At 29.8% G+C, this 13,064-nt stretch overlaps 1 long non-coding RNA gene across 1 annotated transcript; it reads right to left on the bottom strand.

Moving 5' to 3' along the window:
• Positions 1–959: 959 nt before the first annotated feature.
• LOC126265380 (uncharacterized) lies at positions 960–10,731 on the bottom strand. The gene is made up of 2 exons (XR_007547878.1): positions 10,595–10,731; positions 960–1,142 (listed from the first exon to the last, which is right to left on the bottom strand). It is a non-coding gene; the product is annotated as an uncharacterized LOC126265380 (long non-coding RNA).
• Positions 10,732–13,064: the final 2,333 nt, after the last annotated feature.

Consider the following 13,064-nt stretch of genomic DNA (forward strand, 5'->3'; position numbering starts at 1 on the left):
AGTAACAAGCTTATGTTGCATCTAATCATCCGTGTTACAGTCGATCCAACGTGCAGTGGTGTCTGTTCGCCTGTACGAACCGTTCCCGTTTACAACTGGCCAACCGGTGGCGCTTGCAGTTTGCAAATTAATTCATGGTCGATATTTAAATCTCGTATACCATCTACCTGAAAAGAGTTACTTATAATTTTGTTTATGATTTTGCAGTTAAATTTCATTTGTATGTTTTATTATCGACCGTGGACAACCTATTAAAACGTGAAATGACATTAAATTACGTTTCGTCTATGCTACCGAATTCAATTTTGCAGATAGGCCTTGGTTAATGGTCTGTCCGTATTTTATAAGTCGATTAGTATGTGTACAGAGTGTGTGCATTTAATAACGGGAACACAAGCAAAATAAACAAGAAATAACTCCCCATAAAATTGTAGTAATCAAATAACATATATTATTATACAATTCGCTGGGACATCGTTGACTAAAAGTAAACCATTTTTTCTAATAAAAGCTCATATTATCCTTTAATATTGTTTTCGCAACAAATAAGGATGGCATCCGAGCGTTCCGCCGGAGAGAGAGAAGGGCCTCAAGGAGGGTCAAAATTGAACAAAATATAGAATCCAATAATGCGAATCCACTTTCGTAACTAATGAACACGCAACAAATCTAAACACACAATAACAGATTGTTGTCTCGATGGTAGTCGATTGAAGTCACTGAGGGGGATCAATGAGGACTGATTAATTTCGTAAACGTCTTATAAAAGACTTAAAGGTGGACACATTTTTTTATATATAGTATATAGAAAATATCACTGATCCTTTTCTGTATTCTTTCGTCACCAAATCTTTATGACTGTTAATTAACTTTTGTATTACATATTGATACAATACTTTTTCATTTGAAAATACCTAAAGACGATTATACTCAACTAAATAGAGAATGAAACACAGAGATCCAGTTGATAGATTTTATTGATTTTTATTGTACAGTTTGAGGAAAAGACACTCGTCTTGGTACTGATCAATTTAGTCTTGAGGTACCTCATTTCATGTCACCTCCAAAGTCTGTAGAGGAAAGGCAGGATATACTGACCATGCTCCACATGTGTTCAATTGATGTTAAGCTCGGATATTTTGCTGGAATATTGGAAACACTCGAAATTAGTTTGAGATGAGGCATTGCCTTGTTGAAAAAGTGTATTTTGAGAGGTTGTCTGATATGTACCCAATGATTATGCATAGCTAAACAAAATCGGGACTCATCACTCAAAACGCCTTTATTCTCAACCTCTTCGTTCAAGGTCTTTTTCTTCCACTCCCATTCTTTAGATTGGACAAACGGAAATTCAGCTTCTTTTAAACCAATAATTCACCGTCTATCACACTTACTTAGATGACTAACTACCAGTAACTAAAACGTTTTCGTACCAATGGCATTTGAGAGGAAGAAAAGAATCCTTTAAACACAATAAAAGTGGAGTGAACCCTGGACTGTGTCTGCGTTATACAAGTATTGTACAAGAAAAAGCGTAGCACAAAAATTCTTAGACAAACAATTTTCGAAACCTAACCATAAGGACGAAAGTATACATCAAAATTTCGTTAAAACTGGAACACTGGATATATTTATTGCATTTAGTTTCTATGACAGCGAGTCTATTAATTAATTACAAGCAAAAAAGGGGTTTATAAAAGATATTATCTATATTAATAGATCATTATGATTAGTTTTATTAATTATATTAATGAACAAATGCCGTCAAAGAAAAGCATTTAATTTCCTAATAAAAAATACAAAATGACTTTGGAATTAATTTTTATTAAAAACATTATCTTTGTGCAAGTACCTTTGAATAAATCCAGAGACCCCTGTGGATAAAAATGTTGTACATTGTATCTACTCTGTACGTATTATAAAGAAAAAACAAAATCGCAAGCTTGTTAAGTTTAGTAATAATAAAAATCACATTAAAAACCTCGGGGGTCTTTATAATATTGGCCATAATTTAATAATCAGTAAATTAATAACAAGTGAATTCGCGTATATTAAGACCATAATGCTGGTTTATTGTTAATATCATCTTACAATGTTATGTGTCTTATTATGCTATAAGGGGATGAATTAATATAATATTTGTAACGTATTAAGATAGTTCTAATTAATGTAATTTCCGTTTATTTACTTCCTATTTCGTTACATTATACCTGGCCTTAATGAAGATCAAAGCCAAGTACAAAGATTTATCACCGTCGCGGGAAATAAATGAAACACGACAATATATCTGTCTTTATTACATTCAACATAATCATTAACTTAATTTAAGTTTATAGTAATTTCCGAAATACCAGGAACAATTCTGCTTTAATACACTCTTAGCATGCCTATGCTCAATTAAAGCATTTTTATGAAGCAATTAGATGAATTACTTAATCCTGGCTGAGTTATTTATCCGGCGAACTTTACACGAAAAACGCATCAATTCCGTTTAATGAATTTAACTGCATTTCATTTGTTAAATAATAGAGACGGCGATAAAGTTAATTTTATGGCTCGGATGTCTATAATACTAAAAACAAAAATGTGCGCCGGAGGAATCTTGAGTTTAAAACCGAATATCGGGTTACGGATAATCTGCCCAATATAATAGGAGGACGAAATGGATCTATATAAGAATACCCTCAATTAACTTCTTACAGTTACACTTTTCTATCAACTCGATGTCTTAATAAAAAACACTCTAATTTTTATTTAACAATTAATTGCCGAATACACTGGCGGACAAAAAGTATAAAAGTATTTTATTCCGTTACAACATTATTTGGATTTCATTTATATTTTTAACGTTGACACTTAATTAAAATAAGTACGGTGCTCGCATATTGAATGCACATTTTGTTAATTAATCATGTTAATAATTTAAGCTACTTAAAATATGGACAAATTTTGTCATGTACAATTTGCAATTTAAAATTAGGAATAATTAATAAGTAAATATGTATAACTGGTAAATGAGTTTGGGGTGTAACATCTAATTAATTAAAAATGTCGTGTAAAGTGATATATTGGTGTTTAAGGGTCGCCCAAATCGATTTTTGTATTATTTTCTCATGTAAAATTTCATGAAGTAAAAGTTTTATCTTTCGAAAATGCGTTGTAGTTGTGTCAGGCATTTGGTAATTAGAAAATTATTTTTTTTTATTAATAAATTAAATTATAATTACACTAGTTTACAGATTTCGTGAAACAGTACACGATTTATTTTATAGGGATGCCGAGAAATTTGAAAATATTAACGGTTTCTTAAAGTTACCCCCGTTTTTGAAATATCCTCAAATGCTTATGTAAATTGCAGTATATGCAATCACATATTGATAAGTCTAAGCCATATTTTTTATAAAAATTTGCTCTATTTCTTTTGTAAATCATAAAGGAAATATTTTGAACCATTATACTACTTCATAACTACGGTAGTTTAGTAACTACGAAAATGTGAAGGTAAAAGTATACATTTTTTCCTTTATTTTTTTAATTATTAAGCATTATAAATCACAAAAAAAACTACACAAAAAATTCAACAGGCATGAAGGGCTCATTTACATTTACAAATTGAACCTATGTATGTCTATAGGTTCAAAATACTTGTACAAATTGTTAAAATATGTTCAATATATGGGCTGTGTTACTTCTACTGTATGGCCCAATCTCCAGACAGCAACGCTATAGAAAACAAAGGGGAACACTTTTATAACCACATTCGGCACAACAATTTAAATGAACTTTTCACGACACTTGAAGGAACATAGATTTGCCGTATATTCGTAAATTGGTGGGGTTTATGTCATGGAGATGGGTCACACAGATTTATTCATTAAAAATCCCTTAAAATTAAAGTTGCTACATCTAGCTCAATTCATAAAAATATATTTTAAACAATAGAATAAGAATATAATAATTTTATAATACTGTATAAAGCGACAATGGTAAATTAATGTTATTTTAACAGTTCGTATTAAATATGGCTACAATATTTAACGTTTTAAAAAGTGATCAAGATGAATACAGTCTTTAACTGAAAACATTACTCCTGTTATAACTCAAATTAAATCAAATAAAGTAATTTCGTATGGCAATAATCACGAAGCATGCCTTCTTTTCAACAACATTGATACCTTATTTCCATAGTAATTAAATTTTGGTGGAAATGTTTACCTTGTTCATCATTTTCAGCTCCTAAATTAGGGGGAAAGTAATGTAAACGAGAAAGCAGGAAATGTATTTCTGAGGACATATTGAGACCTAAAACGTAGTTCTAGAAGTACTAAATTGTTATACATAATTTCAGCTCTCTTATTTTCAAAATAACCATAAACAACAGCCTTACATAAAAACCATGATGTTTTAGACATAAATACTTGGAGTGTTTTAGAAAGACAGTTTTGAGAAAACGATGATAAGGTTTAAAAAGTCTCAAATATACGAAAAGCAGTATTTATCAAATGCGAAGTACTAGATGCATGCCTATGTGCACAAAATATTCGTAAAAGAGCCTCCAATAAAGTCAACAAAGAAAGCTTTGGTTTTGATCTGTTTCCTGTTATTAAACCAGTGTTATTAATTTTATGGGTACGTCATTAAAAAAACATATATTGTTTTGTTTTATCGGTGAATTAATATAACTTTACTTAAATAAAAAAATATATTTTTGAGTTATTATACCTAAAAATATATTGTGTCAATATTTAACGAAAAGAAATTCACTGATTAAATTTCAGACAATTTTTTCTCGCAAACATGTGTTATTTTTATATTAAATTTGAGTTATATCTGTTCGAAAACAGTCCCTACACAAACACAATATTGAAAGCTTGTTTTGTTTGTTCAAGAACTGATATTTTAATTAAAATTTAATATTAATAATTTTTTTCAATTTTCGAAATAAATGCTTTTTTAATTATAAATATATTACGTTTCAAAAATTTGTTTATATTAATGAAGTACAGGGAAAAAATAATAACGGTGACCCGAACACGGCGTTTTCGGGTGCGCCGATCAAAAACAGTGAAACAGTGGCCAACAAATTGGAAATTGAAATGTTAAAATCTAAAGAGAGGAAGGAATACACTCCGCGAGTAGACAAGTTGGTGCAAGTGGGTGCTTAAATCGCCTGGCTGACGAGGGCCCTCAAACCGAGTTGCGTAACAAGTGCTCCCGCTATACGTTATACTCTCCCTTATTATGCCAACATGTAGGTATTCCTGTTTACTCGGCGATATCAAAACTCCTTTAACATGTACATAAACAATTAAACTAAGAACTCGGCTTGCATTATTAATAGCCGATGAGCCCTTTCCCTCCACTGTAACGCCTCAAGTCTACACCGCACTCTATAATAAGATTAACGTTTTCGCTAAATTATCCTTTGTGCATTATTAAATTGCGGCTAATATGCCGAGAGGTGACATACACTAATTGCAAACCTGCTTATTGAGTTCGACCGTTTTAAACTGGTTTAAAAAGTTAATCGGGTTCTATATCAAGTCAAACGCGACCGTGGTACTACGAATGTGGGGAAGAGTGAAATTTGCCCAAGGGGTGGACGTCCACGTCCGAGATCGATATCTCTGTTTATGTGTGAGACACAATTCAACAACACCGGGCCATACGTTCCGTGCACCACTTTTTTATAAACGGAAAATTACATTTGCTCAATCAAAACGCTAAAATTGTTGTTAGGATACACTTTTTAGTTTTGTTCTTTTAACATTTAATAGCATTTTTAATTGTCGAAACATTATAAAATGTTTGAAACAATTTTCATCATTGTTGTGTCTACTATGCAATTGGTCAATTTACTTTTATTCTTCAAAGTATTGCATACTTTGTCTATAGATAAAATCCTAACAACTTTATCCGTTATGGTATTTAATTGTGAATTTAAATCAATTATACAAATAAAAAAAATGACTGGTAAAAAGGAGGATGTTTTTTAAGTAATTTGGGTGCCTAGAATTCAAATTTACAACTAAAATTGTGTTATCAGGTTAGTTTTTTTTATGATGCTGAGAAAGATCTCACATAAACCATTAGTTGATCCAAATGACGTTGTACTTTCAGTACAGTATGAAAAACTAGGTCTTTTCAAAAACTTCGTCAAGGCTCTAAATAATGATGGTCCTGCTTTTAAACATTTGTTAGCTGTTCTTCGTATGCTAAAATTAAAGAAGACATATTTCTTGATCCTCAGATAAGAATGTTACTGAATAATAATTATTTTTCACAATGTTTATTGGGGAAAGAATCTGTAGCCTGGCAATCTTTCAAACGCAAAAGTCAACCAGGTGAAAATGGGACTTGTCGAAATTAGTTCAATGACTATAAGAAGATGGTTACTGAATCGAGCTTTATTTTTCACTAGACCTACAAGAAAAGCCCTGGTTTCTACTAAAAATGTACTACATTCCACTATATCGAACCACTTGGTTCCACATATTGAAGAAATGTCATTGATGATAAGTGAGGTGGTACCTCAAAAATGTCATATTTGAAAACAAAGCCAACTTTACCATTTCTAACTGGTCATTGTCGAAAGATACATCCCTGCTGGTCAACTTTAGCTTCTGCTCTTCTGTATTTGAAGCTGCAATTTTTTTATTACCTGTTTCAACAGGTCAAGGAGTGAAAAATATTCAACAATTCAGGAGGAAACAAAATACTAAAATTATCTTCAAACACTGAATAGTTTTTTTGAAAGAAAATTCTAAAATTGTATTTTCATTAAAAAAGATGTGCCCATATGGTACTAGTAGTATAAAAAATTATATTGTTTTTGATCCACTGAAACAGGGAACTACCTAAATTTTATAGTTTTAAAAAATAAAACATTTAATTCACATGTATAAAATAAAAGCAGGCTAGATATTGTTGGTGCTTTAAATTATTCAACAAATTAAAATAATTGTTTGAGTAATGTATTATGTATCACATAAAATACTTTACATTTTAATTTGTATGATACATAGTAATTACATATAATAAAACTAGAATAATTTTAATTTGTATATCACATTTTGATTAAACGAAATAAATAATTTTGACAAAACATGTATGGTTAATTTAAACAAATCATTGAGTCGTGTAGTCGCAAATAAATATTTGAAAAGGCAAAATTAATTTTAAACAATTGACGCAATGAAAATTTATATTTAGAACGCATACAAACACACGTACACGTACATAAAAAAAAAACATATTAAATAGTCTCATCATTTTATATAAAAAGTCAACTATTTTGAGAAGGAGAGGCCGCAGTATATTTTTTCCAATTAAACTCGGCACACGAACGGAGGGTCGTCTCCGAGTCCCCAAAATTTAATAGGATATTAGCGGAAACACATTAATTTTACAGCACGGGATCAAACGAACAAGTTCAAGAAAACAACGGTTGATATTTTCCGTGACTGGGGTGCATATAAACATACAAAGACACTTCGAGTTACTTTGGGGCCATTTTGGTAAATGACGTCACCGGCCCTTTGAGAATAAACCCTACCTTCACTCAATTGTTTTCTTATTTCTTATAAATTGTTTCGTTCTTAAGATAGTCCCGCGAGGCAAAACTTTCATGTCAAATGGTTTTAATTTAATATCGGATACTTATACATAAGCTTCCTTGTTGTGTTTTTATTTTTTATTTATTTATTTATTGCGCTTTGTTCGTTCTACCAATAATATAAATTGTGTTTTGTGTCCTTTTGCAGCACCCATGCTTTAATTAGAACTTTTTTTTTCAGACGACTCGTCCGAGTGAACTGCTGTAAAGTAAGGTGAGTAAGTAAATGTTTGTCATGTAAAATTGGTTTCTTGTGCGAGAAAAAAAATCGGTGTACTTTTACCAACGTATATATATACACTCGATAACATAATGTGTGAACAAGGATTTTATTATTTGAATTGAAAAAACAAAAAACTTCTGTGCGTTAGATACTGAACGTAAAAAAAAAACGTTTTTTTTTCCAGAAAATACAATATAAGCATGTCAAAGACAACCGATATCAGTAGAGTTTTCAATTTTCTGCACAAGTAAATATTATTCCGGACAGATTTTCAATTATATTACGGTACTTAAGGAAAAATATGTCAAATAAATGACAACAAATTGTCTCGGATGTATAAAGGAAAATTACGATTAACTTTTTCGACCCGTAATTGAGAGTGGGCAACGTAATAATCAGCCCCCGCCAGTCATAACAGCGTGTGCCGAAATAATAGAAGACAAAAAAAAAAAAGAGAAAAAAAAACCATTAACTTTATCTTTCCAATTAGAATCCACGTACACACGGAAAACAAACAGGTCGCAATTGTACGGCGTGTCACCCGGAATTAACCGGGCAGGAAGTGGGAGAACAAATGGAATAAGTTGGCAGTGCAGTAATGAATTAATAGCGTTTTACCCCGGCGAAATCTCGCGGTGAATATTATAGGTGGCGCGGTGAAACGGCGCGGCCAAAGCAAGTGCGAGTAAATGCAGTATTTATGATCCAACTGTGGTGGCTTTATGACGCTAAATGGATATAAATGTATATTTAATAGGTTCATCGTAAAATAAGAGTAAACTGGCCCGATCGGCCCTTACGAGGTGCGCCAGTCTATAAAATATGTCTTAAATATGTAGTATAATACAACGTCTTCACGATACGCATCATCGTGTATTCTCCGACGATCAATTCTCTTTGAGTACCCTTTTCTCATCCACGTATGGCTGGCTAAATAATTAAAAACTATCCCGAATAATTCTACTAAGAGCATCTCAAATTGACGTCTTAATATTAATGATTTTCTTAAGACTGTTACTCTATTTTATTTATTCGTACGTAAGACATGTGTATTCTCAAGCAATATTTAATAATTTTAACTAACTAAAACATCAACGGAAAATGCATAAAATAATCGATGAATTAATTTAATGCACTTTTTAACAACCCCAATAGACGTATTGTATATTAAATTGAATTTATTAATTGGTTGGCAAGTGCAAGCTAGTGCAGTTAATGCCACTAATTAGATTAGAGAGACAATATTATTTTGTATTTAATTTTGTTGTTAATTACGATTACATTTAGTATTCATGCTTATTTACATGTAAATCCGACAGTGATTTACTCCAGTTTACGTCTCGTTATCAGCTTATAATAAATATTATCACTTTAGAATATAGTAAATTGTAAATTGTTTCCTTTACGTAATTATTATAATTATTTGCACCGTTTATTTTAGGAATATTAATTTCTATTTTAACAAATAAACGTGGGATAGTTTTAAACCTCTAAGCCATTCAAAAATACAGTCTCAAAATTAAATATTTGTGACAAAATTTACAGAATATTTTTACGAAATGTACAAATTACTATTATTTGGTAATTAATTGAATTTTAAAAATCAAGTTTAACTTAAAACATTTAAATTCCCTTTTTTATTTTAAATTTTATTCTTTACTATAAAAATTAGTTAAAACATTGATTCTTTTTGAATGTTAAGAATTAAGATTTAAGAAATTTAAATTAAAATAAATAATAGTTCAACATATTAAAAATATTTCATTTATTTTTACCTTAATTGACTACTTTACTTCTACTATCGCAGATCAACTAGATAATTCTTTTATAACTAATTTGACGAACGTTTAAATCATCATATTAAACCTTAAGACATAAATTTCAAATACATATATACTTACAAAATACACAAGCAACTATAATTTCGTAATTAACAGAAAATTAGAAAATAAATTTCAACTTAAAATAATATAATATAACATTTTTCAATAAATTAATTTTATTAATATTGAGTTATTTCTGAACGTCCGCAATATATTATTAAAAATTTTAATAATTTAAATTTTAGAAATGTTAAATTAAAATGAAAATTTTGTAACATTAGATTAGTTGATTATACCTTTATTTTAAAAGATCATTGATGATAGTTTTGTATCTAACTCAATAAATGTTTAAATTATAATATTATACCTCCAACACACATAAACCAATTTCAAATTAACATATTTTGTGGAGAAATTTATAGAACATATTTGCGAAATATGTAAATTACTACAATTAGGAGATTAATTAAAGCTTAAAAATAATTAAATTAGCATTTTTTAAAATATAAATCCACCTTTTGACTATACAAATTAATTTTAATATCGAGTTCTTTCTGAATTATCAGGATATATTTATATTAACATTAAAAATCTTAATGAATTAAATTTTATGATAAATTAAAATGAATATTAATTAGTTAAATAAATTGAAAATATTCTGTTGTATCAAATTTTTTTTATACATTAGCTGATTATATTTATTTTAACGAATTAACTTGATCATAATTTTATAACAACCCCAACAAATTATTATTTTATTTAAATTACCTATAAGACACACAAATAAATTAAAATTAGGTGATTAATTGAAACTTAAAATCAAAATTTCACTTAAAAACATATTAATAAACATGTTTCTAATAATCACAATATATTTATTTATTTTATCAGTAAAATTTAATTAATAATTTAAGGCGTAAAATTTCACAGTACCTTGTAAGGAGACGGATGTTGGTCCTTTCGATTCGATTAAACGTAAAACGCACTTAACCCGTCACCGCTCGAACAGCTTCTGCTTGAAATCGTTCGACTCCAAAAAACTTTGAACTAGGTTTTTGTGAACTTACCGCGATTACGTGCTACAACTTTTAGCTTTTATATTTAAATAGCAATTTAATATGATCATATTTTATATTTAGGTTGGTTGATTATACCTTTGTTTATTTAACAGTTTAACTTGCAGATAGTCAAAACTAGTTCAACAAATGTTTAAATCATAATAGTAAATTAGTGAGTTTAAAATTCATAATAAAATTTCAAATTACCATATCCTGATGATTTACAAAGTACCACAATTAGAGAATCAGTTGGAACTTATATCAAGAGTTCTGATATGTTATAACAAATAACAAATAGAATTTATTTGTTTAAAAATTGCATCGATGCTAAAAAAAAATTAATATGTTTATTTACAGGTTCGACTTGATGTATTTTAATCGGCCATCCTTGTAGATCTCGTGAAGAATTAATTTTAATATTCAGAAGCAATTTAATTCCGGAAATAGATGTTAATTAAATTACTTATCATTTTGCATTTACGTTAACGCATTTTACCTTTGTTTATTTTAAACGAGTATTTAATTAAAACTGGGAAAATTTAATTATATAAATTAGTCTACAATTTACCGAATGTGAAACATAATTTTCGATGACATGTTCATAATTAACTGCATGTCTGACGCGGTATAATTTGATACACTTTTTTTGTCACAGCTCCATGTAAAACAGCCGATTTAATCCGGCCAATAAAATGTGTAGTTATTGCACTTATATTTAGGGCTACGCCCTTATAAACGGACCGAAAACGTTTCCTAGTTTTGCACATCGTGTGTAAAGACATTTTAAGAGCAAATTTGCCTGAAATTTAAGCGGTTCGAGCATTTCGCTTTCTTACAATTTGATCAAAACGGGTGCAGATCCAAACACGTAAACGTGCACAATTTTAGTGATATTGCCCTTATAAAACCCACTTGGATTTTATCGCGAACGACACGACAGTTGTGTGTGTGTGTGTGTGTGCAACGGGGAAACAGCCAGCCACCAACCAGTGGCAATATGTGTAGAAAACACTTAAAATGCAAATGTCTCTATCGGGTTGTTCAGCCGCCCGCTTCAATATTACAGATTTATTGGCTTTATTACCGCGTTAGATAGTAATTTTAAGCAGAGAACTTTTATTCACTGTCAGTTTAAACTATATTAAATGATATCTGCGGCACTGCTCTACGTAAATCTCACCAGTTTGCCGAGAAATATCTTAAAATAGTTATCCGGACTTTTCCCTACATATAGATCATTTCGAGGTTCAGGTTTTAAGGTATTATCTAATGTTATTTGTATTTCTTTTGCCTGTTATTCTTCTAAAATATGATACAGTTGACGTGTTAGACTGGAAGATATATTTACATACAATATATTAAAAGTTGATTACACAATCACAAAAATTTCATTGTTCAAGATATAGTTAAACTGTGATAACTGAAACTGTAATATGAAAAAAATTCGACCTATCAAGACTTACTTATGAAATAAGATTTTAATTTATTATTTAGAAGCTTCCTTTGAGTTTTTAATTTGATATGTGGCTTTGTGTTCACGATTTTAACGTTTAACATAGAAATTTAACAAATCACAATTCACCATTATCAATAATTTAACATCCTATAAGCATTCTATGAAAAAATATAGGTTCTTAAAACTGAAGAGAAAATCAATCTGAATTTTAACCTCCTGTTCAGAATTAAATCAATTATTATGTAGCAAATTGGATAGTGACATAAATAAATAATAACTACTTGGATAAATATGCAGATTTCATGGAGGATGAGGTAGAACTTGTTAATTAACATTTTGTCTTTGAGTCTTTAATACATGTTGGATTGAACATTTGGAAGGTAGCCAATATGTAAAATTCTACCTTCTGTCCACTATGTGAGTAATCAAATCTTTTCTTGGGTAAGACGTTTAAAAACTAATCCACCAGTCTCACTAGCTTCAACCTATTGTCTAGAGTGTACCAAATTATCATAATCAACTCATTCTTCAAGACTCATTTGAATTACGTGGAAATTTTCAAACGCCCAATTTTATTATCCCGAAACCTTTATGATATGATGATAATTGTACGAGGATTTTGTACGAGATATTGCTTAATTTCTTCGTTGTGCAAATATCAGGATAATCTTGATACTGCATTTATTGTCACCTTTAAAATGACTAAACCAAAACCTAAAAAATATTTTAAAGAGCGTATATTGTAAAAGCATAATTAAAAAGAGCATAAAAATTTTTTCATATGATATATATGGTTTATTAATAAAAACTTATGCATTTTTGAATGTGATGCTGCAATTTTTCCTTTAAAATATCCTCCATTAGGTCTCCATCAGTATCACCGACATTG

Source organism: Aethina tumida, chromosome 1 (assembly GCF_024364675.1).
Source record: "Aethina tumida isolate Nest 87 chromosome 1, icAetTumi1.1, whole genome shotgun sequence".
Classification (NCBI taxonomy): Eukaryota; Metazoa; Arthropoda; class Insecta; order Coleoptera; family Nitidulidae; genus Aethina; species Aethina tumida.